This window comes from Canis aureus, chromosome 12, assembly GCF_053574225.1.
Source record: "Canis aureus isolate CA01 chromosome 12, VMU_Caureus_v.1.0, whole genome shotgun sequence".
Taxonomy (NCBI): Eukaryota; Metazoa; Chordata; class Mammalia; order Carnivora; family Canidae; genus Canis; species Canis aureus.
The window spans coordinates 50,272,599-50,296,593 of NC_135622.1; the positions used below are offsets into that span (position 1 = coordinate 50,272,599).

Below are 23,995 nucleotides of genomic sequence, written 5' to 3' on the forward strand. Positions count from 1 at the left end.
GGAGGTTGATGATGTGTCTGAAAAGGGAGGGTAGGGGGAGAGAAAGGAAGAAAGACATGATTTGAAAAATATTTCCAGGATTTGAAAACAAACATATGATATTTGATCTGTTCGTGATCCGTTTGTAACACTCATGTTACTAAATATGCTTGATAAAGAGAACATTTGGCAAGAATTGCAAGTTTTATTTAGAGATTTTGGGGGAAAAAGCTGCTTAGTAAAGAGTGAGCTGGTATGGCCAGGAGACATAAAATGGGATGTGCGCAGAAGATGTTAGTGGAAATCGGAAACCAGAGCTCCAAGCAAACCGGTCAGTGAGCACTATTTCACTCCCAGGCAGGACTCAGCTTTTTTCAAGTTTAACCGGCTCCATCCCAGTGCTTTCTCCACACTCATCTGTAGGTGGCGTCTTCCTGCTGACTGCTCCACCAGCAAGGCAACTTCCAGGGGAGTCCTCAGGAGAGAGGCCTGGGGCGAGAGAGCCCTGGGAAGCCCAACTTCATGCCCTCCTCACATTCCTTGATTATTCCATTCTCACTGCAGCTTCTGCGAGCATCTTTAGGTAGCCGCAATAGCCTGGTTCCTGGAACTTGATAATTCATCCAATATTATTCTTTAAGCCCCATTATGAACCTGGAACTGAGCTGGAGAAAGAGGAGAGGACATTGATCAAGACAGTTGTGCTTCTCACTGCTGTGGGGAAACGAGATAGTCAATAATAATGATGATGATGATGATAAATAATAATAATAAAGCTCAGTTGTGAAGTGCTGCAGGGGAGAAGGGAAGGTTGGTTGTGTTTGTGAGGTGAGTTCCTTAGCTAACAGGAACTGTTATGGGAAAGAAGAAAAGGGTATCAGTGGAAAAAACTGAATTGTCTGTCTGTGTAAAGAGTGCCATTTCTTGTCAGAGTCAGTTTAGCGTTTTTGAATTCGAGCGGAGGTACAGTTTTTTCTCTGGTTCTGTGGCAGCTTCTGGAGCAGATGCCCAGTGCAAACGCACTTGTAAATCAGTACTACGTAAACACAAGCTGCTCGGTGCCAGGGTGCCAGGGTGTCAGGATGCCGCTGGTCCAACTCTGTGCTAGGCTGAAGCAGAGTAGCCAGACTTAGGGCATCTGCCAGAGCCAGCAAGACACACTGCTCAAAACTGGAACCTGAGTGTCACCATGCAGGGCAGAGAAGACCAGACAGAAAGATTCCCGGAACTTTTCTCCAAAGAACAGATGACTGACCTTTGAAAATGATCTTTGCCTTGGTTGAAAAGTAGTGAGGAGGCCCAGGCCACTCTGAGGATTCACTCTGAAGATCCTTGTCCTTGTTCCAAGCTTGCAGTGTGAAAAGAATGGGTCCTTGACGACGGCTAAAGGCTGTGAGATTGACCCCTCTGTCACAGTCACGTCTGGTATCCTGTAATGCATCCACTCAGACAATGGTCCCTCACCACCAGACTTTCAGCCAGGTCCCATTGATTTTGGAGTGCGTGTGTCTATTGGGGAAATGTCTTCCAAGTTTTAGGATCTTAGAATCATAGACTTTTGGAGCTAGAAATATCCTGAGGCGTCCCAAACCCCACACTCCCATTTTAGACAGTGACATGAGGCCCAGAGAAGAGAAGCAACTTGCCCAAGGTCACACAAGTTAACATAGAGATGGGACCCAGGCCTCTTGCCTCCTGGGACAAGACTCATTTATTTTGCCTAATTACCCAAATCCGTCCCAATATGGAATCAGAGTTTCTGGCCACGGCTTTAACAGCATTCCGGAACCCGGTCGTAAATCCCTGAGCCCTGCAGCCACTCTGCTCTGACATTTGTTGTGTTTTACTGCCAAATGCTGCTGCTCAGAGATGCCATCTCCGGAGGGAGAAATTCTTGAAAGAGACACCCCTTTCCCCCCCTTCCCAAATTAGGAGTTAATTAGTAACAAAACTTGCATGGAGGTGGAGAGTGCATTGACTCGCCTTCCACCGGGCTCCCAAAGCGGAGAAATGTCTCATTGGGAAAGAGCCTAATTGTGCCTGCATCTCTGTTTGGAGAAGGGAGTCTCTCCGTCTGGGCCAGGCACCCTCAGGGACTGATCTGTTAACTTGCTGTCACCTTCTTTTGAGATACCATCATCTTGTAACTCTGAGCAATAAAACGAGTAATTGTAGGTCTTTTGAAGCAAAGCTGTATGCCCTGGTCAGTTTGTTTACCCTGAAAGGCCTCCAGTCAGACCTGGTGGCTGGCCCGTCACCCGGTCATCCATCTGCCTGTTCTTCTAGCTCTCCTAGCTTTGAGCTCATAGGAGCCCTTCCCCTCCTAGCCCTCCTCCCTCCCTGTCTCCTGGTTTTGTGTTTTTTGTTTTTGTTTTTCTCTCCTAGAGCTCCACATTTCAGAAATAATTGTTTTCACCCGAAAAGTCTAGCTGTTGGGCCTAATGAGGCTTTCCTTCCTCAGAGGTGTTTGAAGGAGGGCTGGCTGTGTTTGTTGGAAAAGCAAACTTCCCAGAAAAGCTGTGCCCGTACTCCCCCCACCCCCCTCAACCACCACCCATTCCACTCTTGATTCCTCCCCAACCATCCTGCATGCTGGCGAACTCTGCGTCTGGGGGGCTGGGGGGCCAGGGGCCCAGGGCGGCACCCCCGGGATGGTGGCCATGCCTCCCTCACTCCTCAGACCCACATTTGTATTACTCAGAATTTAAATGGAGGGCTCAAAAGACAAAACTAATTAAGATTTACTAAGGCTGCCATTGTCTGATAATTCAATACCAGCTCATTATTAGAACCACATTTATTGAGGTTTAATCACTATGAAGCAGATTGCTCTGGCATAGCTGTCAAACCGCACAAAATGTGTTCTTAATAATTAATCAGTACAGTATCTTGTCACTTGAGCATTCATCTTGGGCTTGGGTGTGCTTTTAAAGGGATGCCGTTGATGTACTTTTGAAACTTCACCGTCTTTTGTTTTTAATCACTCTTCAGATCCTTTAAGCAAGGGGAAAGGAACAAACATTCCTCCCCAAATTCCATCTCTGAGCTGCTTGCAAGTCCTGGAATGTGATTGAAGCCTTCCTAGGATCCAGTACTGAGCTGCTGGCATTTGGGTTTTCAAAGGCAGCAAAGAACTTCCCCCCACACTCAGTATTTGTTTTCCTTGAGCTGAATCTCCAGGCACCCAGGGAATGGAGGCCAGGCATAGGGCTGGTGACGACTCCTCTTTTTGGAGCTGGTAGCTCAGATCTCACAACCAGATCTTGGCAAAACTTTTAAGTAGCCTGCTTTCCCCATTCCATAGCCCAAAGGCTGGGTTCTTCCACAAAGCTGTGGCTCCTGAGGAGGCCTCCTGTGTGCCACCTGCATTCTGGTGGTTATCCTCACTCCAGTTGGCAAAGGTCAAGGAAGTGCCAGGCTTTCTCTCCCCCGGGGCCCTCATCTTACAGAGGTTCAGGTAAAGACCAGATGAAACCACCTACATCAGGGCACTTTCCTTTCCGTTCAGCATCTCCCCAAAGTCCACAGCCAGGAGATGATTGTCGTTACAATTAAAACTGTTGTGTGTCAAGACTTCAAGAGCGCAGGCTCTGTGCTCTGTGGTCTTGAGTTCCAGCCTCTTCTCCAGTGCCAGCCAGCTGCTCGACCTTATGTAAGTTGTTCATCTGTTGTAAGCTGTAGGTTCTTCTCCCCTAGGATGGAGACAACATCATGTTGTAGCTCAGAGGGTTTTTACCCAGATAATTTGGAGTCTCCATACAGAGAGCTCAGCACGCTGCCAGGAACATGGGAGGCCATGGTGAGTGTCGGTCATGTTATTGTCAGTGGATGGGCCTCTGTGGCTCTTCATCTTCTTCCCCTTGGCCATAGAGTTCATTGGTGTGAGTGTCTGCTGGGTGTGAGTCCTTGAGCAAATTTGGCGAGGTCAGAGGAGGACTTGGAGGCAGCAAGACTTCCTCTGTGTGTCATTTCCCATCTCTACCTATTTCTGTCCAAGGCAATGGCTCTCATCCAGGGATGATTTTGTCCCTCATGGGATGTTAGGCAGTGTCTGGAGACCGTGGGCATCTAGTCAGAGATGCTGTTGAACATCTTACAATGCACACAATAGCCTTGCAACAAAGGATTCCTGGGTCCCTAACATAGTGTTGGAATGAGAAGGCTTGTTCTAAGGGGTACAGACTTCTCCCTCCCTGCGGGTTCAGTATAAAATGGCCTGTGCCTACACTCTAATGGTGGGGAGTATAAGTACTTCATGGACACTTGATCCTGGTGCAGTAGAGTGGGACAAAGTGTAGTTTCGTGTCAGTTAATTCCATGGCTTTCTATGACCACAGCGGAATCTAACCAGAGGAATGAAGACTCTCTCTTCCACTCCCTGCTCTCCATGCTTATCCCGGGTGGGATTTTCTGGCAGGTTATCAGATCCTTACTCTGCTTTGTTGGCTGCTGTTGTCTTCAGGAGGCCACCAGAAAGTCCAGAACTGTTCTATGGCTCTATGCCATGCCCACACCAGCTTCCTGGAGACCTTGACTTCTCCTACCCTCTCTGTGAACCTCTCATAGGTGCCCAGATTCTTAGATGAGGCTCTGACCTTGACAAATGGCTCCTCTTCCACTGGATACCCTCAGAGAGCACAGTGACTGACCACACATGGTTGGGGAAACCATTCTCAACACTTGGGTGCCTGTGGGGGCTGACTGGAACCCCCATCTCCTGCCCTCACCAGGTTGACTGGAGATGTCATTTCCTACAGCAGAGGTGAGATTTAAGGTCTAAAAGAGGACAGTCAGTCTTGCTGACTTAGAGAGGTTTGCAGATGAACAAATTAGAGTTGAGCCCCTTTCTGTTTGAAGGATGTGCTAGTCGGTTCCCAAAGGACAACTTCCCAGGCTCCCCATCTCACTACCCCTAGGCTCTTCCTGGGACCAGTCTGTGGTGGAGAGGAGCTCTGCATGAGATTGGGGTGGAGGATGACGTGTGGCTGGTAGATGAGCAGAGAAGACACAGTAGTGTGTCTGCTTTGGACCTTTGCAGCCACAAAATCAGGTTGTGACTCAAGGCAAAGATTGATTTCTCCCTCCCCATCCCACTGTGGCCCAGATGGAGGTGAGAAGGGGGGGGGAGTATGTTCTCCATGTTCAATCTATCCTACTAGACTGACAGTATCAGACATTCATCCCATTGGTGAGGTCCCTTGGGACATGTAGTGATCACCTTTCTGAACCTCATGGGCAGGTGAGAATTCTATCACTGAACCACCAATGTAAGCCTCATGGGATCTATGCAAAGTAGCTGGTTAAATACTCTCTTTAGAGATGAGATGGGCTCAGAGAGAGCAAACATTTTACCTAAGGCTACACAGCTACTGAGGCACAGAGCCAAAGCTTGAAGCCAGGCCTACCGATCCTGCTGGCAGAGGAGCTCAGGGTGGCCCAAATTGGGGCAGCTCCACCCAGTGCTACTCTGTTCTGGGCAGTGCATTTCAGAGGATTCCACTCACCCTTGGCCTGACTGTGCACCTCCCTGTCAACGAATCAGCCAGATGTTCAGAAACTATGAGTCCCAAACCTGGGTCCTGCTTCCCCACCAGAACTCCCTGCTACAGTGGCCTGGAGCTTACCTCCGGGGCCTGTGTGGGCCTCTCTGTGGGGGACACCTGATTGCTGAGATTCAGCCCTTAGGCTCCAGGGAGGACCAAGGAGTGGTTGCTTGTAGGGGTGCACGTGGAGCTTGAATGGGTGGGCCCTAACCAGAGGAGACTAAGCAGGGGTAGGAAGATAGTAAGCAAGCCAAGGGCTGGAGGCGGGGGGTTGGCCTGACTCACACTGCCACGTTCTGGAGTAGAGCTTTGAGGAGTCTGAGAAACCAGTTGGAACCTGGCCATCCAGGTTATTTTGGGGGAATACTTGTCAAGGCTGGAGGAGAGAATTTAGTTATCCAGCAGTCTGTTGGCATGACTCATAACTGCTAAATATGTATACTATGGTTAAGTGAGCCTCCTTTTGTATTCTAGCCTGTCAGTGTTAGGGGTGGACTTGGCTGGCTATAGGCCTGGAGGCTCTGTGGACTTTGAGCAGCACAAGCCATGTGCTGGCACCACCCGGGGCACTGCCCACCTTCCCCCAGCCTCCCCTTGTGTCTGGGCCATCACAGAAGCAGCCTATGACCACTCTCCCTACTGCCAACCACACTGTGTTGGGAGGGACATACCAACTCCTCTTGCTGGCAGCTCTCAAGGGCTTTTCAGGCTTGATGACATGCATGGGAAGTGGCTCGTGATGTTCTCATGAGAAGTATTTTTATACAAATCTTTCTCAAAGGTCCAAGTCTCAAGCCCAGGGCCCCAGACAAGTCTCCCCTCCAAACCTCTTCTCCACAGGTTGAAATGTATGTTTCCAGACCCGGGACTGCCCCTGCCTGTCTGCCTCCTGGGGCTGGACTGACCAGTCTCCCAGCCTACCTGGGACTGCTTGGACTGCAGGATTTGAGTGGGAAAATGGCATTTTCCAGGCAAACCTGGAGAATGTGGGCCTCTCCAACATTTCTTACCCCATAAGTGAGGACTCCATACTTTGACCACTCCCTGTTATCCCCCAAGGAAGAACTTGGTTCCCTTCTGAACAACTTCCTTAGTTCTGTTGCCTACATGCCATGTACACTCCTTTGGGGGGCTGAGCCCTGTCATCTGGGCCCCCTTCCTGTGGGGTCTCATCTGGTGCCTTGCACCTCTGAACGTCCACCCATCCCCAAATTCACCACACTCCTCATGCCTTCACGCTCTCCTGTGTGGCTATGCTTCTGCCAAGAACACCTTCTCCTCCTGGCACATTCCCACTCATCTCTCAAAACTCATCCAAGGGTGCCCTCCTTTTGAAACATTTATTAATGTTCTCCTCCCCACTTTACCCTGGCCTAAATAATTGTTCTTGTTTCTCCCAGCCTCCATTGCACTTGGTACAAATTCAGCCAGTATTGGTGCAGGAGCCTGGCACTGTGTTAAGTACACACTTCTCTTTTACAAGCTCTTTATGGATGATATTATCATGATTTAATTGTCCTCTTTTCCAGCTCTAGTAATTTCTAACTTTTATTCCCCCCAAGGGTCACAGAACCCGTCAGGAATCTGGTGAAAACTTCAGACCCTCTGCCCACAAAAGTACACTGGTATCAATTTTGGATGTCGTTTTAGGGAGTTTCTGAGACTCCCAGGGTGCACAGAACCAGTGCAAGGCTGCTTCCCGCTGCAAGTTGTCAGGAACCCTGCCTGATTTATCATCATGCCCCCAATACCTAGGACAGTAGTTTCCATGGAACAGAGGTTTGGGGACTATGTGTGAAATGAAGGAATGATTTCCCCAGGTAACTTAGGTCTACTGTGCCTGTGAGCTCGGGGATCTGAGGACTCTGTCATTCGGGGCGTGAGAGGTCTTATAAACTACACTGAAAAAAAGCTAGAGGGCGAAGAAGGGTGCAGGCAGAGGAGGAGGCCACACTGGGTTACCTGGGGGAATACATTGTGAGTCTGCTTCGAAAAACAAATCAGACATGGGGATTCAAGCGTATTGTTGGAATGACAAGAATAGGAAAGCTTCTGGAGTCTAACTGAAACCGTATGTAGCCACATATTGTTTTTCCCAGAAAAGGATCCTAATTAGGTCAGTTCTATATTGTTCTTATGGTGTCAGATGCACAGGAAGGCAGGCCCTCAGCAGTATACAAATGGCCTTTCTGAGAAGGATGGGGGGTGCTGAGACCACCTCGGAAAAGACCCCACATATTAAAACAAAATTAGTCACAAGCACTGAGATCTGATGAGCGACACTCCGTACTGACTTATTTATTACTAATTCAGACACAAAAATGTTATCCCTGGCAGTAACTTGACAGAGTCCATATCAAATAGGGCAGGTGTTTTGGTCTTTCATTTCATGGGCTCCAAATTCCAGGGGGCTATTTTCCAATTGCTACATGGCTATCTCTCCCCGGCTTAGATCTGAGCTCCTCACACACATCCTGGCACCAGGGGCTTCAGCAGCAGGCGTCCTGGAAGCCTAGTTTGGTTTCAGGATCGAGGTAAGCAGCACTGTTCTGCAAAGGGAACAGTTATGTCCCCCCAAACACACAGAAGCATCAGAATTCACAGCATGCACTTTACAAGGGCAATAAAGTTTTATATGCAGCTCAGTGAAATACCTAATACAGCCAATTATCCACCAAATAAACTGATGGGAGAGAGAATGGCTATATTTGGCTCAGACTTAATTATTTTGCATTTGAACTTCTCAATTCCATGTAATAAAATTCCATTCTGCCCTTATTTCCTGGTTAGGTTACTTAATCTCGACTCCGGTAACTGAGCCCTTGAGTGGAGTAGACTGTCCAATGTCAGTGGTAAGAAAATGTGAAAGGTTTGACATCGATTACAACATTACACACAACATAAAATTTAACAACTTGAATCAGGCTCTCATTGCTCTTTAAAGAGACTGTATGGCTTTTTAAGATCTAAAAATTAATCAGTTTCTAGGAGTCATACCTTTTTGGAAGTCCCAGATCTTACTCCTGGCTTGAGATGTAGGAAGGAATCTTTCTGTCTCTGTCTCTCTCCCCACCCCTGTCTTTTACTTGAAAAATATCTTCCCTTTCATTTAAAAATGCAACTTAAGTTTTTCAGTTTGTATTTTTCTAGGGAAGTGATTTTTTCCTTTAATGAAAGAAAAAAAAAGATAGAGAAATTGAATTGTTCTCTTGGAGCGGGGGTAATATCCGAGGAGACACCAGTGCAAATGCATGGTCTCACATTTGCCTGTGAATGTGATACCCTAGGTCCAGCAGGAGGGGTCTCACCAGCAAGACTCCCAAGGCCCCTCTTTGTGGCCTGTGCCAGAATCTGCATGGCACCCTTCACTCCATCACTCCTTGACACTTGATGGTCTCGTAAAACACCACATGTAATTCAGCAGTTTCGGCCCATAATGAGCCAACTTTGGCAAGAACAGGGGTAAGTGACCTCTCTCCTTTAATGAGTCTGGTCCCTGAAGGTCAGCCCTGGGGTTGAGGGTGGGGCGGTGGGGGGCAGATGGGAGGCAGCTGAGTTCCGCCAGAGCATGAGGACCACCCCCTGATGAAGGACCAGGGCTGACTTTCCAGGCAGGCAACCAACACCTGGAGACATGCGTCTGTTTTGCTTCTGCTTCTCTCAAGGGGGACACTGTGCAAAGACAGATCATAAGCTGATGGAGTGCGTGCGTCTCCCCAGACTGACTCAGAGCACCAACATGATGCAAAGTGAGTGAGGGATGAGCACATGACTTACTGCATTGCCAGTGCTGGGACATCACTGCGTTGCTCTGACATCTGAAATTTTCGTGGAAAGGCATGAATCAGGGAGTCTCTGTTAACCATGGACTGGGCCCTGAATGCTCCTTAGGGAAAGAGTGTACATGCCAGTGTGTTTATGGGCAAGGGGAGCTAAGTGGCCACAGCAGGGTCCATCCTGAGGTATCCTAGGGATTCTCCCTATATTCTCTGCCCACTTCAGAAGAAATAGGTAGGCATTTTCTTTGTGTGATGTCCTCTCCCGCTGGGCACCTCTGCCATGGCACATCATTTTTTCCCACTGATCAGTGTTGCTCAAAGTATACCAGACAATCACATTCTGCCCTAACATGCTTAGGGGCCTCAGACAAGAAGTGTTCTGGAAATTTCAGTAATTGCTCTGACCTTCCGGGTAGTATGTTCTCTTAGGAAGACCTAAGGACAAAAGCTGGTTAATTTGATAATGGGCACCTGTGTTCACATGAGAATTAACCTTGGGTAGGGTCTGGCCTTGATTATGGGAGATGCGATCCTTAGAAAAGGTCCTTGATGGGGTTTCTCCTTTTCCCCTCCCACCTCAACTTTACAAGAAAAAGGCAAACTGCAGCATGGTACTCTTGTCCCAAAGATTTAGTCCAGAAGGCTATTTCTAGGGTATTCCTTGGGGGCAGTTCACAGACCAATCTCCCTCTAGTCTTGTGGGGGACTCTAGAGAAATGAATGTCCTTACTCAAGCTAATGTGAGAGCCACCACTCCCAGCACCAGGACCAATGCATTTTAGAGAGATTTCCAACATGACATGAAGGGATTAAACAGAAGGACTTTTAGGCTTAGATCACAGATATCAGTAAATGAAGTTAACCCCCATTACTAACACACACACACACACACACACACACACCTGGATAATTTTTAAATAGACTTTGTTTTTTGGAGAAATTTTAGTTTTCCTGTCAAAACTGAGCAGAAAGTACAGAGATTTCCCATATAACCCTTGGGCTCTCTCACCATATCCCACTATCAACATCTCCTACCAGAATGGTGTGTATGTTATAATTGATGAACGTACCCTGACTGACACATCATTATTACACAAGTCCTTAGTTTACATTAGGATTCACTCTTGGTGCTCATTCTGTGGGTTTTGACCACTGACTAATGAAACAGAGCCACAATTTAAATTTGGTTGTTACTTAAATTGTCTTTTACAAAAGGTAGTGTTGGCAACACCCCCTCTCCAATTAAAAAACAAACAAAAATAAAGAAACTTTACTATTGAAAGCATTTTAATTAAAGAATCTACTATGTGAATTTATTGATATTCATCTTGGAAATATATTCAATCCATGCTGGAATAAGTAATGAATATAGACAGTAATGGTATTATCCATTAGAAAGCATTTAATCCACAGCTGGGAAAATTAGAAGCAACAAAACCATTTTTATTGCCACACTTATCACAAATCCCCTACATAATTTTATGAGAAAGGTCATTAAACTTGTAGCTACTGCATTATCTTTTTCCTTGGACCATTTCTGAAACAACATTAGTTTTTCACACTTCTTTACATCTGAAACATTAAAAAAGCCTTAATCGATGCTTTTACATAAAAAGCAAAGGGCTAGGTTTCCCATCATAAAACGTTATGTTGTTTACACAAAAACTGCAGCTAACCTCATAAAACTCCAGTGATTTCCCAGTGGGGTCCTGCAGGGACACTTGGCTATGCTAGACGTCACACTGATTTCTAGCACTGAAGCAGAGCGGACTTCCTGTGGAAAGCTGCGCTCAGCTCTGGCCGTTACTTATCAGACTTTTCAACTGGGGCACACCAAAGAGGTACCTACTTCCTGTCCATTCAAGACCTCAGACTGGCATCTCTGGGAGCTAAGAAAACGAATGTGAGGTGGAAAACTCCACACAAGTGTCAGCAGTTCTCACTGGGCGCCTGTGTCCTCAACTGTGCACCTGAAACTAGAATTCAGCAACCTCTGCTGGCTCCCTGGGACCAGCTTCCAGGACATCTCTCATGGGGAGATGGAAGAGATAAGCAGCAGACCTACTACTTGCATCACCCTATGCGCACATTCTTTCAGGAGTGTTCCTCAGATTTTAGCCACTCTTCAAAATATTACTGGCAAGATTTTTATCTTTGCTTTCTTAAGTCGGATAAATCAGTCAAGCCAAATGCTTTGAAAAGCTAAAAGTCATTGACTGTTTTCAAACATCTGGTTTCCTAATGAAAATCAGCATAAATATTTAAAAGTTAATTGCTTGCTTCCTCTATTAGGATAAAGATATAGGAACATTTTTATAGATTGAAGTTTGAAGACTGGGCATTTGCTTGCATTCACAGCAAAATTTATTTTGCAGCTTCAGGGAATGCACTGCTTCACATAGAATAATTGTACAAATCAGGGATACTTTAAGAATCACACCCGTGTGTTTAGTTTTACCCCTGCAGCCATTTTCTTTGTGATACTTGCTCAGGGATCTCATGGGATCATTTCTTAACCATACAGGCGATTGCAGGGATAGTAACGCAAGGGTGTCCTTGGAGAAACTGAGGCAAGAAGGATTTACCTCGCATTGTATGATTCCACTGTGTTTAAATGTTGAGAACTTCAGGACCTCAGCATTGTTTCTTTTGAATCAGGGTTAGAACACAGGTTTTCTGACTCCAGAGTTCCTGCTTTTAGTCATTCTGTTCTACCTGCCTTCAGAGAAGGAAGGAGAATCAGGCCTAGTCATCCTCGAGATAGATTTGAAATCTAGTTGGGGATACAAAACTGAAATGCATGCACAATGGCTCATAATACAAGGTGATAGCTGATAGAATGACATATGTAACAAATACTGATGATTACCAGAGGCTAAGATTGTCAGGAATGATTTGCCGGATGCCATTGGACTTGTTCTGGTCTTTGGAAGAGGAATATAATTTGGCTGGGCAGAGATGGGATAAGCCAGTGATGACCAGATAGACCATATTGGAAAGAAGTGGAGTTTAATTATGGATAAATAAGCCAGGTCAGACCATGGAGAATTTTGAAAGACAACCTAAGGGTTTTGGAGAGATTGGAGTTAATACTTACTAAGTGCCAGTTTTCTTGTTCTCATTTTTCCCTCTTTCAGTTTTATTGAGCTAGAAGTGGTGTATGCACTTCAGGTATACTGCAAGATATACAGCATAGCGACTTGGCTTACCTATATTGTAAAATGATTACCACAAAAAGTTTAGTTCACGTCCCTATGTCCATCTCATATAGATGTTCACAATAGCATTTCTGAGTGTATTAGTGGAATTCAAAGTCCTATATAGTGCCTGCATGACAGATTAACTTCTTTTGAAAGACCCAAGAGCTTTTTTAAAAAATTTTTTATTTTTATATAATTATTATTATTATTTTTTATTTTGAGGGAGAAGGTAGGGAGGGGCAGAGGGTGAGAGAGAGAGAGAGTCTTAGGCAGGCTCCATGCTTAGTGCAGAGCCTGACATGGGGCTTGATCTCATGACCCTGAGATCATGACCTTAGCCCAAATCACAAGTCAGATGCTCAACTGACTAAGCCATCCAGGTGCCCCTATTTTGAGATAATTATAGATTCATATGCAGTTGTGGGACTAACACAGAAAGAACCCATATGCCTCTCACCTAGTTTTTCCTGCAGGAAACATCATTATAGTACAATATCACAGGTGGAAAATTCACATTGATACATTCCACTGACAACATTAATACAATTCATGGACAACATGGATAGACCTAGAGGGTAGTATGCCAAGTGAAATAGGTCACATGGAGAAAGACAAAGACTGTGTGATTTCACCCATATGTAGAATCTGAAAAAGAAAACAAAAACAAGTGAATAAACAGCAACAACAAAAAAGGAGAATCAGACCTATAAACGCAGAGAACAAACTGATGGTTGCCTGAGGGGAGGAGGGTAGGCAGATAGACCCAACAGGTGAAGGTTCCCAGTCAGTTGGTAGCTATACTTGTGGTGAGCATAGCATAATGTTCAAACTTGTTGTATACCTGAAATGAATATGACATTGTGTGTCAATGATACTCAAATAAAAAATTAAAGGAAAAAAGTGATATCAAGGGGAGAAAGAGACTAACACAAATCTACTCCATGCTCATTTTTTTTAAAAGAAATTATCTCAACATTAAGATAATTGTGGTATAATTAAGATAATAAAGGTGCTAGGTGATGAAGATTTAGAGATCAGAGGGCACATGATGTGATGAGCACTAGGTGTTATATGCAAATGATAAATTATTGAACATTACATCTGAAACTAAGGATGTACTATATGTTGAATTTAAATTTTTAAAAAAAGAATCAGAAGATGGAAGTTCCATCTGCACCATTAACCATTATATCCTGAGTGCCCACCTGGATACCTGGTGCTCAGTAATAGTTGATGAGAGCAAGCATGAGTGACTGTATGTCTCCAAAGACCTCACAGGCTAGTGGGGTAGACCAGTGTCTCCAACCCTTTCACAGGGTGCTCTTAAACATGGGACATGTGCAAAAACCAGAAGACAATGTGTGATGAATTGGCTGTGAATAGAGGAAGAAAAAGCTTAGTGGAGGAGGTGGCACCTCAGTAAGTCAGCATTGCTCTGTAGTAGGTCCACTTCAGGAGTGGAGTGGCAGGATGGAGGGAATCAGAGGGTGAGTCTGGGGGCTGAAGGAGGCTGGTCATGACAGTTTTTCTGAGCTATGCTAAGGAGCTATGACCTGCCCTGCAAAGATTCAGTGTGGGCTGGCGGCTCTCCTGTGTTAATATGCATAAGCATCAACTGGAAGCCGTCTTCTTCTTCTTCTTTCTTCTTTCTTCTTTCTTTCTTCTTTCTTCTTTCTTTTCTTCTTTTTAAAGTAGGCTCCACATCCAGCATGGAGCCCAGTGTGGGGCTTGAATTCATTACCCTGAGATCAAGAGCTTGATGCTCAACTGACTGAGTCACCTTCAGGTGGGGTGCCTTCTTAAAACACAGATGCTGAGCCCCACCCCAGAGTTCATGAATTAGTAGGTCTAGATGGGGGCCCAAGAGTAGGCATTTCTCACAAGGTCTTGGGTGGTACTGATGCTACTGGTCTGGGGCCCCTTTGAGTCCCACTCGTGTTGAGCATGGATTAGAAGTGAGAAACTACAGATAAGGAGACCAGTCAGGAGGCAGGAATTCACATAAAAAAAAAAAAAAAAAGATGCTCATCTAACCTCTAAGGAACTGCTGTTCAGAGCAGTCTCAGTGACAGCCAAGTCCAGAGCCTATATCTTCAGACACTTGCTCCATTGTCTTCAAGGGGAAGAATCCTGGCCCAACTCACAGATATGTTATTGAAAGCTCAGTCTTTAATAGAAAAAGAAATAATTTGGATTTCTATAACTGTAAAAAGTACATATTGGGATTCAGTTTTTATGTTTTAAAAGATTTTTACTGTTTCAGAGAATGGTATGGAGTTCTTCTTCATCTGAAGTCCACAGCTCTGGGTCCTTGAAAGTGAAACCGGTCCTGCTCTAATCACCTTCTCACTTTAAGCAGAAAGGTTCCATGATTCCTCCAAGACATAGAAAGACAAGAAATTCTAATCACATGACTTCCAGCTTGATTTTCAAATACTACTGTCCTGCAGGGAAGACATACAAACAATTCTGTGAAGGAAGTTCTGAAAGCTGAAGGGGAGTTAGATGTGGAAAGAGAATTCCCCAAAATGGTCAAAAGAAAGATTTCATTATTTTGTTGCCTTTTTTTTTTTCTTTTGGTAATAAAGAATTTGGTGGAGTTAGTTATTTGGCAGTGCATGCTTGGGCTGAAAACTTTAATTTTCTTTGCCAAGCTTCCTAAAAATAGTCTTTCTTCAGGCGAGGGCCATCTTAACATGAGCCACGTTCGTTCTAAGCACGACATGTTTTGTGAATGTAATTGCCTATTAACCTGAAGATTTCAACTGCAATGAGACAAAGAATGTGGAATTATACTTCTTGCAGTGTTGTGAACTTGTTTTGTGTATGTAACAATAAGTTCTTTCATGACGTGGCACATGGCAGTAAGTCGTGAAATCTGATACCTGGCAAAAATACAATGGGATTATATAATACCAAAAAAGTCAATTGTTTTCCCTTTTGCTAATTAACTCCTTTGGGGGGGGGGGGTGAGGGGGTACTGAAGATGAGGTCAGCTGGTGGCTTTTGTTCTCCATCTAGTTTCCATGCCATTTTAGGCACTGTTTCTATAGTGTGCTTGTATAAATGGAGGGGTCTAGAGACTATTGGAACAGCCCTATCAGTACCACCCAAGACCTTGTGAGAAATGCAAACTCTTGGGCCCCCCTCTAGACCTACTAACTCAAGAACTCTGGAGTGGGGCTCAGCATCTGTGTTTTAAGAAGCCCTCCAGGTGGGGTGTCTGGGTGGCTCAGCCATTTGAGTTTTACTGACTGCACAGAATTTGTCTTTCCTGAAATCCTGTCTGTAACTCGGGTCTAACCAATATGAATGTCCATGGCTCTGTTCTTACTTTTCTCCAGGGACCTTAAACCCTGGTAGATAGTAGACCAGGGCTCACAGGATTCTTTAAGGAAAGATTTTGTCAGTTATAGACCTGACATATGAAATTTGGTATACACTGGGACAATAACAACCCAATGCGGGAGTTACTGTTCTTATCTTACAGACTAGGAGACTGAAGTTCAGAGGAAGTAAATGTCATATGCAAGATAAATCAGCTAGAAGGTGGTAGAGATAGGATTCAGATCCAGATCTGTCTTTCTCCAAAGCTCAGCCGTGTCCATCATATATCATATTACGTTCAGTGATGTAGAAAGGGGCTATAAGTAGGGCCGCCCTGGTGGGTGATTCTGTTCGAAGATAGTTAAGAGTTGATTTTTTTTTTTAAGAGTTGATTTTTATTTAGATTTAATTTGTCAACATATAGTATAACACTCAGTGCTCATCTCATTGTGTTCCCTCTTTAATGCTGTCACCCAGTCACCCCATCACCCTGACCCACCTCCCCTTCTGCAACCCTTTGTTTCCCAGAGTTTGGAGTTTCTCATCGTTTGCTTTCTTCTCTAATTTTTTACCAAAGGATAATAAGAGTTATTTTTAAAAGTAACCTAATGATGTACTGATTTATTTTCTGTCTGCTTTTCCTAGATCTTCTGTAATAACCATTTATTTCTTTCAAAAGAGCAACAAATCATCTTTATGATACTTTTAAAAGCACTGAGGAGGAAAGATGGTAGACACTGAGACCACGTAGTCTATGTGAGGTTGACCAGGAGGATATACTTAGGACCCCAGGAAACGGAAGCACTACTTGAAGAAGGCACAGAAAAACCAAACCATAAAGCAAATGATGGATGCATTTGCCTCCATTAAGATGATAAACTTCTGCATGACAAAATCAACCATTGCCAAAGTGAAAAGACAAACCACATGGTAGAAGATATTTTCAGCACATACATTGATAAAGGATCAGTATCTGAAACATAAAAATCCCTACAAATCAGTAAAGGAAAGAAAAGTAGCCTAAGACGCAAAGCAGCCAAAGATTTTTATTTGACAAAAAGGAAAACATAAATGTCCAGTAAAGATATAAAAATTTACTGCTGGTAAAACTGGATGTTAGGGCAAATGCTTCTAGATATGTAGGCCCTAGAGAGTTTTCTGTATGTGTGCAAGGAAACCTTAGCAAGAGGCTTCATAGTAGCATTGTCCATATGTTGATCCCAAGCAAAAAAACTTGGAGTCAGTGTTATTATCCATTATCTAAAAAGCTGGGTTGAGGAAAAGAAAGCAATTTTCAAATTGATGAACTCAATATGATACCACTGATATATATTTAAAAGTTCATGAAGAGTGTTTTATATTACTATGTGTGTACGCATATGTAGTAAACATATAGACACTGCATGAGAGGCAGAGTGCACCAAATCCTAGTGTTGTTATGTCTACAGAGAACAAAAGGCAGTGGATTGAGTGTAGGCAGGTCAGTGACCATATCTGCAGTGCTTTATATCTTTTAAGAACAACTGCTCTCTCTGCTTTAGCAAAAATGGCCATATGGGAGCAGGCATTACATCTAGGCAGTGGGCATGCAGGTTGCTGTTGTATTAACTTCAACACCTTTGCATGTGTTTAGGATGATTAATAATTTTAAAATTAATAATAAAATAAGAAAAAAGCAGATTGGAAAGCAATTTAATTACTATTGCCAGATAGAAATAAGTTTATGACCCAGAATATAAAGGCAATCTGGTCTTAATCTTTTATTTCAGTAGAAGCAGTTTAGGCCAGAGATAAAGAACTTCTAGATCAAGAAAGCTGTTTAGACACTGGCGCTGGCTTGTGTGCAGTGTTGTGTACACTTTTAAAAGGACTTGATAGAATGCATTTCCATCTGTCTGGATGGTGTGGGTGAAAGCTTCTTATTCTGAGATTCTTCTGATCAAAACTGTAGAGCTCCCCTGGAGTGAATGATATAAGCAGATTGGGCATTTTCCAGGAATTAGAACTAGGGCTGGTATACAAATGTCACCATGACACTCATCACCCATGGGATCACTAACTGTAGGTTTGAGATGTGGGTGGTGTTGTCCCTCATTTTACGGGTGAGGAGGCAGGGAGTGCTATGTGCACAGTGGCAGTCATCCAGCTCATTAGGAGCAGAGCTGGGGCAGGACACTAGTCCTGCTCTCAGGCCAGATCTATTTGTAGCCATACTCTTTGCATCTGAAAAATCCTGACTTCTTTTTTTTTTTTTTCCACTTTTTCTCCTTACACTGGGAATGAGGGTGGCATATGGACAGGCCATTCTTACACTTGGAGAAAAACCTTCCCAGGGAATCCACAGATTCATTCTTGACCAAGTATGGTTACATCTTTGCTTGAGGCAAGTCCTTGGATTTACACAGAGGAAAACTTTTTAGCAGTTCCTTTGTAAAAAACAAACAAAAGCCATGTTTATTGATTGAGAGTGACAAGTTATAGTTCCTCTTTGAAATTTGTAAATATAAACATATTGTCTTGACAGGTAGGATGGGTGGAAAACCTAGAAGTAATTCATTCTACCAACTGAATAGCTAATTACAGGGGTAGAGAGGTGGAGATTAGTGTCAGCAAATCAACACAAGCTCCATGTCTACCGTTGAGAATTGCCTAGTTTTTAAATTCTCTGTATTGTGAGTTTGAATAAACCAGTGTATGACATATGTCACTAAATATGGTGACAAGAGAGGTGATAAACCTAAAACTTAAAACTAAAGATTGATGGACCCTGCGAATCAAGCTGGGCTTTGTTTTGTTTGTGTCTTCTCCAGAGCCACCAGGAATGATTCCATACCTGAAAGGTGCCATAGAAGGCTAAGCGTAGGTCTTGGGCATGTTTCCCACGTGCTCAGGAATGAGGAATTTTTATAGCATTTTAGCAGGTGCCTGAAGTCAGAGAGATCTCGGGTAGCTTTGCCACTTACTAGCTGTAAGACTTACAGCAGCTAACTGACTTTTTAAATCCCTGGTCTCATCATCTGAAAATGGGGACGACCATAGTAACTTCCTTAAACAGTAGTTCAGAGCATTAAATGAGATGATGTATATAAAGCCTAACTCTTAATGTGCCTCTAGATCATACTGAGTATTCAGAAATGGTGGTGGTCATTATTACGGTGAACTTCTTGGCACATTTGGCATGTTTGCTGCAAACACCTACATGCTTTAATTACCTGATTGCCCTGAACAAGAAAGCCCTTAGAATTCCTGCTGCAGGCCTTCCTGGACTGTCTTTCTGAAGAGGGATCTTTGCCATGCCCATCTTTGCTAGTATTTCCCATTCTGCTTTGAAGCCTTCCTACCTATGGCGGAGTAGTGAGAGGAACTGAATTGACTATCCCCCCTCACTCCGTTCATATATTGAAGCTCTAAACTCCCATGTGATGGTATTTGGAGATGGTCCTTTTGGAGGTAATTAGGGTTAGATGAGGTCATGAAGGGAGGAATGTATCACGATGGGATTTGTACCCTTGGAAGAAGAGATACTAGGACACTTGCTTGCTCTCTTTCCTCCTGCCATGGGAGGCAGCAGTATGAAAGCCAGGAACAGAATGCTCACCAGAAAGCATATCAACTGGCACCTTGATCTTAGATTCCCAGGCTTTAAGACTGTGAGAAGTCAGCTGCTGTTTTTTGGGTCACCAGCCTGTGGTATTTGGTCATTGCAGCCCTGGCTGCCTCCCGCAGATGGCAAGTGTTCTGTGATTAGTGTCTGGGAAAAAAAAAATCTACTTTGCGTTCGTCTTGAAGATTCACAGCACTCACAGTGAGTCAAAGGCACCCCTGTGAAAGAGCAAATTCAACTTTGTTTAATGCAACATTTCTAAAACTAACTGAACCAGGGGAATCTTTTGGGCCTAATTGATATTACTATTCCCTAGACCCCGAGTTCTTGATGCCCTAGCCTTTCAGCTCTGCTGTTGGTCTGTCTGTCTGCTGTGGTCATCTGAAGCCTAGTGATGGGGCTGCTGACTTCTGGGAAGCCCTTGCCCCGCTGGCACTGTGTTGGGCTTGTGCTCAGGCACTCCAAGAGCCTTCCTGTGCTCCTTTGTTCCACAAAGCAGCAGAATACAGCAGGCCGTGCTCCCCAGATGTTAGCTAATCCCCTCTGAGTGTGCTGATGCATGCAAAGTATGCTGGTGTCACTCTGAAGGCTCAAGGAGACCATATGTCTGTGGTTCAGGAGCGGCATCTAGCAGGACTAAAGGCCAATTCTAGGGTTGGCTCACACACTGTGGCACATCGCATCCTATGCTCCCATGGCAGGAAGAAAGAGGTCAAGGTGCCAGCTGATATGCTTTCTGTCTCTTCTGGGTGGGTTTTCTTCCCTGTTAGATCATATTCACACTATGCTAAGAACTACCTGAGTGAGTGTGTCTCAGACTAATTTGCATACAGCTCCACTGGGGGATCTTGCAGATCCAGATTCAAAAAGTCTGGGGTGACACTTGAAACCTGCATTTCTAACATGTGGCCAGGAGATGCTGATGCTGCTAGTCGGTCTAGTGTGAGGGTCTCAGTTGCTTGAGAAGCACGAGCTGGCTCCAGAGACAGGCTTCTCCCAAGAAGGCATTGTATGTCTTGTCCAGGGGTCTCCAGGCCCCGAGCAAGTTAACAGTTATCTTGTCTCTTGTTAGAACTGCCCAACATCCTATGAGGTAGTCTGGCAGGATTCCTCTATCCATTTAAAAAATGAAGACCCTGAAACTCTGAGGCACTGGCTTATGTGAGGGAGGAACCCATCCATGGTTCTATTTACTGCAACACGGCTGCTGCTTCAGGGCTGTGGACAATGTTCTAGGCACTGGCCTCTGAATTGTCATTACATTGTCATACCCTCACCTGCTGTTGAAATTATGTAGATGCCCGTCCCCACCCCAAGGTGACTAAGACTCCTTGAGGATAAAATTATATCATGTGTATCTTCACATCCCTAATAGCTCTTGACCCTGGAATGGACAGCGTGCTTGTTGAGATGGCTGGCTATGTGAGGTGCTTAAGAAGTATTCATGAGGATGATAGATTCTGTGATTCTTACATTTGTAATGGCTCCTCATGGCTCCTGTCAGTGGTTCTTAATCTTTTTTGGGGGGTGGTCAAGGACTCTGCTACTGAGAGCGTGTTGACATTTATGCTGCCTTTTCCCAGATGGGTGCACATTGTGTGCATTTTGCACATATTTTTCTGGAGTTTCATGGGGAACCCTGAAGCCAGATTCTATAGACTCCAGTTAATAATCTCTAGCTAATAGGGTTAAAAATACACCCTGCAGTCTGGCATCAAAGCTCTTTAGGATGTGGCAATATGCGTTCTCCCATGATGTACTCGTTGGGGCTCCTTTGGTAGCGAGTGGCAGAAATCCATTTGAGTCAGTTTAAAAACAAAGTTATTTTTGTTTTTATGTGTAAGGGCAAGGTTATTGGGGGCAGTTCACAAGAGTTGATGGAAGAATTGGAAAGGGGTAAAAATCCAGATGCAGCTCCCCAAAACTTGGTGTCTAGAACCAAGGGCACGAGTGATAGAAGGATCATTTTATCTCCTTATTTATTTACATTATAAGGATGTGGCTGAGGGCAGCTCCAAGTTCATGTTTCACAGGCCTGTGAGCAAAGAGAAAAGGGTTCTTTTCTACAAGTTTTAATAATAGTAAAAATAAAAAGTCCCAAGGAAAGTCTCTAATTGGCTTGCCTTGGCTTCATGCCCATCCATGGACCAATTACTGTGGCCAAGAAGGATGTTTGGGTCACATGCCCACCCTCACAGTCACTGTGTCTGGGGAGGGGGAGTAGGTAAGGAAGAGGAAGGTAGTGCCTGATGTGGGTGGAGAGGTGAGAAGTTTCTCTCAAGACAGAGCAGCACCGTCGGATTGCTGGGGAAATGAGGTGTTAGATGGCAGCTCTGATTCCTTTTTTCAATCATTTTTTTTATTTTAATGAAATTCATTGTTCTAGCTGGATTGTTCCTTGTCCTTACACTATTCATTCCCATCTTTGCTCCTCCTAGTCTACTTCCTCACCCCACTTGTCCTAGCCTTTTAGTTAGCTAGGGCTGCCATGACAAAGTACCGCAAACTGGGTGACTCAAAGCAACAGAGATTTATTCTCATACTGTTTGGAGGCCAGCAGTCTGACATCAGGGTGTCAGCATGGTTGATTCCTCTGAGGGCTCTGGGAAAGAAAATGTTCCATGGCGCTTGCCCTGTTAGCTTCTGGTGAAGGCATCTCTGTGTCTCTCTCCTCTTCTTATAAGGACATCAGTCATATCAAATTAAGAGCTCTCTACTTGAGCATGACCCCATCTTAGCTAGTGACATCTGCAACCACCCTATTTCCAAATAAGATCACATTCTGGTCATATTACTAGGGGTTAGAATTTAAACATATCTTTCATTAGATGCAATTCAGCCCATAATAACCTCTGAGCCCAGATTATTGCCAATTTCTGCAGGAGGATGTTGGTGACCATCTTGGCTCAGACATCTCTCCTTTGAGCCCCCATTGTCCGCTCTGTACAGCTGCTCTATGCCATGGAGACTAGGAGACTAGCTTTCCATGCAAATTTTTCATTGTCATGAGACTGGCAGCTCCTTGAGGGCAAGAATCCAGATCCTTTTAATGTGGCTGTGGTGCCTAGAACAGCATGTGTGGCAGTTAATTTTATGTGTCGACTTAACTGGGTCATGAGGTCCCCAGATATTTGATTAAACAAACAGTATTTGAATGGGTCCCTGAGGGTGTTTTTAGATAAGATTAACATTTGAATTAGTAGATTGAGTAAAGCAGATTGTCCTTTCAAATGTGGGATGAGGGCTTCATCCAATCCATTGGAGGCTAGAACTTAATGCCAGTTCCAGCCTGCTGACTGCAGATCCTGGTGCACCTCAGTTTCTATAATCACGTTACCCAATTCTTGATAATAAATTTCTGTGTGTGTGTGTGTGTGTGTGTGTGTGTGTGTGTGTGTATTTATACGTACAAGCATCCTGTTGGCTCTGCTTCTCTGGAGAAGCTATACTAGGGCTAACACAGAGCCTCCCACAGTGCAAGTGCCCAATAAATGGGAGGGCACAAGTGAGGGGGTGATTGAAGCATAATTAGAGTGTTGGGGTACCTCCCAAACTCTCCTCATCCAGCTGGGGGATGCCTTAAAGAGAAACTATGGGGAAAAGTGACATTGTCTTCACTCGGCTGTTTTTAGCCTCAGCTGTGCATGGCGAAGTGCCTTTAAGAGTTTGCAAATCCCTGGACCTCAGACCAATCAGGTGTCTGTGTCTGGGAAGGGGACCCCGGCACCAGTTGGGTTCTTTTAAAGCTCTGCCATGAGTTTGCTACACTCAGAGGTTCCAGAGCCCTGCTGGGGCAGCTTGAGAGTTTCAGGCTCCTGCTGTGTTCTTTTCTCAAGTGAGTCTCACTGCCTTTGGACTTATCTTGGGGCAGAAAAGCATTATGATGGCACAAACTTTGGAGATCAGTGTAAATTTGCTCCTGATAGACTAGGCCAGGGTACCTCCTAGGACTCAGAAAAACCCAGTGTCTGAATCTTGCTTTGAGTTCATGTCCTGCCAGCATTCAAGCTCAGATTCTTGGAGAAGGACCTCCAAGAAGGAGCATTTTCATGCAAAGTGTGAGCAGGCTCTGTGTCAGCTGTCAGGACTAGGAAAGGCAAAGGACCAGGGGTACTCTGTGTGTAGCTGGTGACAATGGGATGTCACAAAGAGTGGGAAGGGGAAGAAAAGTGTCAGCACTGACAGTGCTGTGGTGGGGTGCAGGAGGAACCCAGGGCCCCCGGGGGTGCTTTGGAAAGCCACGTTTCAGGCCCGTGTGCAGGAATGACCGGCCGGCCCTGCTGATGCAGATCAAAGCCTTGGGGCGCCTTGGCTGGGGTGGTAGCTGGCCACTGTATTCTGGCCTCCTGGCCGCTCCATAAACTGTCTCTGACAGGGTGGCATCTCCAGCAGGCGGGTGATGCAGAAGGGAACACATGCAGCCATATTTCAGCCTGGACACCAGAACTTGAATGGGAGCGCGTGCGTGTCTCCGCCTGAAGTTTCCCTGAAGCTAATTTGTGACCATCTGAATTTATGGCCTTGGAGGACAACAGATCGACCAACTAGACCCATATGTGCTCA

General features: G+C 44.8%; 1 protein-coding gene across 1 annotated transcript in view; it reads left to right on the forward strand.

The window, feature by feature from the left end:
• Window positions 1–23,995, forward strand: part of OSR1 (odd-skipped related transcription factor 1) — a 363,752-nt gene that overhangs the window by 91,179 nt on the left and 248,578 nt on the right.